At 41.9% G+C, this 4,956-nt stretch overlaps 1 long non-coding RNA gene across 1 annotated transcript; it reads left to right on the forward strand.

Annotated features, from left to right (window-relative positions):
- The first annotated feature begins 1,752 nt into the window (after positions 1 to 1,752).
- Positions 1,753 to 3,201, forward strand: LOC148349622 (uncharacterized). The gene is made up of 2 exons (XR_015847353.1): positions 1,753 to 1,989; positions 2,735 to 3,201. It is a non-coding gene; the product is annotated as an uncharacterized LOC148349622 (long non-coding RNA).
- Positions 3,202 to 4,956: the final 1,755 nt, after the last annotated feature.

The following is a 4,956-nucleotide window of genomic DNA, read 5'->3' on the forward strand; positions in this document are numbered from 1 at the left end:
GGTAGTTACAGGAATTAAGTATCGGATGCATACGACCTCATGAACACTGCAGCCATCAAACCTTTATCATAGCCAGATAAACGCCAATCTTCCAACAAGCTACGACATTACTGACATTGAAATTATAAGGCTTTTGCATTTAGATTAGATTATAAAATGTCACAGTGGTCAAACCGGGTTTATTAAAGGTGGAACTTTAAATATATTAGGTTTTTTAACATGATTAGATAAAAAGCAGTTTGTTTCATAAGATGCAGAAAAAGCTGTCGACAAAGTTGATTGGTCATTCCAGTTCACTATTTTGAATGTGAGGAATCATTTACCCATTGGATATCTGTGCTATTTGATGCTCCCAAAGCCAGTTTTACCTGTAATTGAATCACTTATAAAAAGAAAAAATCGCCTTACTGAGATGGGGCTGCTCACTCTCTCCTCTACTATACACAATATTCTTTGAGCCACTACCAGCTGAAAGTACAGCTGATGATATATTAACTGCCAAATTTTACAATAGTTCCATCATTATACTTGGTGGAGGAGCTCAGACAGGTCGGGTTAATGAGACAATTTGTAAACTTTAAAACGAATCAAAAGAATATCAAATGAGCTCAAAACTGTTCTTGAAAGCACCTGCCGGTTGGTTGGAGAGAGCTTCCCTGATCAATTGATCTGGAGTTACTTCTGTTTGACTTTTATTCAGTGTGTACTTGGTAAAAAAAAATTTTTTAAAATGTCCGACTGAACTGCTTTCCTTCTGGTTCTATTTTTTTCTTCATCAGAGTACTCGGTCAGGTGCTGTAAAATGAACACGTAGCACGACAAGGATGGTTTGACGCTACCCAAGTTAATTTTATTTGCCAAACAAAATGTCAGAATTGGAAACGGGACATCAGCCAGCATCACCACCAACATAGAAACCCCACAGGGATGTGTCCTCAGCCCAATCCCCTAAACCCTCTTCACGCACGACTGCATCGCCTCCGACAAGGACAACATCATCCTGAAGTTCGCCGACAACACTGCAGTGACAGGTCGCATCACTGCGGTGGAGGGAGTGGCCTACAGGAGGAAAGTGACGAGTCTGGTGACATGGCTGAAGGACAACAACCTCACCCTAAATACGGACAAAAGACAAATGAGATGATATTGGACATGAGGAAGCGGAGGAGACCTCATCAGCCCCTATTTATATGGGAGCTTGAAGTACTTTGGCGTGCACATTGCTGAGGATCTCACATGGACCCTCAGCACCACACAGCTGGTCAGGAAAGCTTGGACTACTTCCTGAGGAGGCTGAGGAAGTTTGGAATGTCAAGCAAGGTCCTCAGCAACTTCTACAGCTGCATAGTGGAGAACATCCTGATCATCCAGCTGCATCACTGTTTGGTACGGCAGTATAACAGCCCAAGGAAAAATATCTGCCAGTGGAACAAAATGTTTTTAATACCTTCTAGTTTTTATTTATTTTACTAAATATATATTATTAGATATAATAATTCAAATCTGCAAAACCATTTGCAAGATTTTTGACTGATATTCTTTCTTTTATCATGTTCTGCAATGGAATATTTCTCTGTAGCGTCTCAGGAGCAGATTACTTTTTTCTTTTATGCTAGTTATCTGCTGCAAGCAACTGAAATGGATAAATATTATCTACTGGGCTGTTCCTTGGTAGAAGGCAAAGATAATGACCAATGACATGCTTTTTTTGCAAATTAGGCAATTCCCTGCAGCACACGAGACAAGGGCTGAGTCCCATTCTTCGCACTTTCACTCGCTATGTGCCCTAGTCACTCGGTTTGCGCGTTCACGTGAAAATGGGGTGTGTCCCGATACTCTCAAGACCGAGGCAGAAGTGCCCTCAAACCATGTCGTAACCACTTCAAGACCGAGGGGGCTCTCGACCTCACTTGGCAGCGAAGTGACTACCCAGAAGGCTTTGCGAATTCTCAATATCAACAAACATGCCCGAAAAGGAACCGCACAATTGTAAGTAGTTTTCCACAACCACACATGTATTTGCAACAAAATGTATTGAGATATCTTAGTTAGACGTAAATGCAATAGAAAATCGTATTTTCGCGTTAAAACACGAACATTGCAAAATCGCTACTTTACGAAGTGCACTAATCTACCAAGGGAGCTGGCAAAAAAAATCTTCACGCTACAATCTGTAAAGTAGGATAACTGTGCAGAAAATCACGGTTCAGCCCATCCCTGTTTTTATCTTAAACGAGTCGTGCTGTTACATCTACATGGAGCATAGTCAGAATACCGTTCTGGACATAAGCCCTTGTTTACTGCACACAATTTCGGGTGTCGTGTTTTATTTACAATATGATTCTTTCATGTGAGATCAGAATGCATTAGTTTTCATCATGCATTATGAGTAATGTCTCCGAATTTCACGTGGAAATACAGTTGAAACAAATTACTATCACATAGTCCACTGCCTTCTCTGTAAACACATATTAAGTAAACAAATTAATTACCTTCTCAAAATGTTGTCCAAATGTGGAGACAATTCTAAAGCATGTGATGCTGGCCAATAGAAGGCTCTTACAGCCATAAGAATAACATGTCATTTTTTTGTATCTATTCACTATCAAATAATTATCCAGAACACATCCTATAATTTCCTGTCTCATATCAACTTGTTGAGCATCCTATACACAGTTGTTTTGTACAATACATCAGCATTAAGTAATTCTTGTTTTTTCCACCCAACCTAAAGGCCACTATAGAACGTCCCGTGGAAGAGCTGGTCACCATCACAGCTACCACGCCATCCACACCACCGGGCACGTCGTTGGCACCTTCTAATCCGGCGCCAAACCCCAAATCACCCAGAAAAAAAAGGAAGCACGATACACTCCTTGACTTTTTGAAAGCGGAGTCTGCCGGAGCGAGGAAAAGGCTCGAATAAACTGTGGCCAAAACTGAGCGGTTCCCGTCCTTTTTGGGAAGCTCGTGGACAAATTTCCAGAACAGTGACATCTCTGCAATGTTTCCCTTTGTTTTATAAAAGGAATTTTTTTTTTTTTTTTATTAAGAACTCAATGAAGTTCCAGTTTGTTTCCAGCTTTATGGAAGTATTGGTATATTTTTGTTAAAATTTGTGACACATTATTTATTTACTATTATGTATTTTGGCCCAATGTGAGTTTGTTTTTCTGAAAGTAAACTATTATTTAAGCTGGAGTGATTTGTAGTTGTTTTCTGTCCAACAGTCACATAGTTCACACACAGTATCTCACATCATTATGAAATAAACCACCAAGGTGTTACTCAAAATGAAGATGTTTATTGAATAGTAATGCAGAAAAGCACATAATGCAAATGTGGGTCTGACTTCCAGAGCCTAAAATATGGCTTTTGGGCAATTTATTCCATATTAACTGTGGACAATTATTTGTACGGTGGACCAGGGAACCCTGAAGACCCGTGGCACCACACGGTAGGACAGAGCGTGGACCAGCCAGTACACGTAGATCAGGACCTTCAGCCACGGCCCTGTTCCCTCTTTAGCAGCTCCTGCAGGGCCCACATAACCTTGCTCAACCTTAAGTCCTGAATGAGTTCTGACTCCACATCCAACCATAAGCACAGGATGGGAACATTCCTGTCCAACCTGTCCACGCTTATGGGACAGCCACTCTGGAACACAATAGATAACAAACAATTTAGACATAAATGTGGGCATAGAAAAGAAAAAGACCGCTTTAACTGTGATGTAAGCATCATGAAAAAATGTTGAAATGACCTTTTTATATTCAATGACAACTCTTTTGAATTAAATTCCTTATGAACTAAGGTTTTTGGGTCGTACAGGGAAGTTTGGTGACGATATTATGTCAGCTAAAGGGTCAGGTGGACCGTTCTTGTGTTTGTTTACGTTTCGTCATGTCACAGATTCAAAACCCCTACTATCGGCCATAAATTGGCATTAAGATACTAATAAGTAGATTGCCATTTATGTCTACACAAACATAGGGTATTATGTGAACGTGCATTGTATGTTAACTCTTACTGTATTTGACCGAACGGGTCACATTTTTTTAATGAGTGTACGTACCTTGTAAAGATGAATCAGCACTACATAGCGCCGAAGCTGTCTTCAGTATAGCACATTTCTCCTCCGTTGATTGGAGACACGGAAAAGATGAAGAGCTTTCAGGCAATCGGTAATAACACAGCAGTAGCGGGCATTTTTAACGTTGCACGAACTCTCCAACTGGCACACTACAGGTTGAGACTCGAGTTGTTTACATGTGACGTAGACCAATACGTCACTGAGGTCTACAGCCAATTAATATTACCGCCATCTCCTGGACAGGGGTGGAACCTTGCAAGTCTTGTCCAAACCATCTCCGCTTTGCACTTCACTCGCGGAGGGCACTCCTCTTCGAGGGACCTCACTGGAGGGTCCTCAGGGCCGAGTGAGAGAAATGGGATTGGGCCAAGGTCTCATCATAGCACCCTGGTTGAAATATACTGCGATACTCCTGCGTGGAAAAAAACAAAAACATGCATTTCAGGTGAATTGGCCGGTCCAAATTGTCCCTAGGTGTGACTGGGCGAGTGAGTTGTCTGTCCCCGTGTGCCCTGCGATTGGCTGGTAACCAGTCTAGGGTGTCCCCTGCCCACTGCCCGATGATTGCTGGGATGGGCCCCAGCATCCCCCGACCCTACTGAGGATAAGCGGTGCAGCTGATGAGATGAGACTCCTGCGTGGAGTCAAGCGACCACTAGGGGAGTAACTACACTACACAAATCTGCCCATTGTTGACTCGGTACAAGCAGACTATTTACATTTTAGTGACATCATGGCTACTTTGCTCATTACCGAGTGGACTTTGTACTCACATGTTTCATCTTGAAAAAACTGAAGGGAGCATGACAACAGGGGCTGTAATGTGTAAGGGCTGACCGACTATTCAGCCTGGCATTCTTTGA

Source organism: Urocampus carinirostris, chromosome 17, assembly GCF_059441175.1.
Source record: "Urocampus carinirostris isolate Australia breed hairy pipefish chromosome 17, RoL_Ucar_1.0, whole genome shotgun sequence".
Taxonomy (NCBI): domain Eukaryota; kingdom Metazoa; phylum Chordata; class Actinopteri; order Syngnathiformes; family Syngnathidae; genus Urocampus; species Urocampus carinirostris.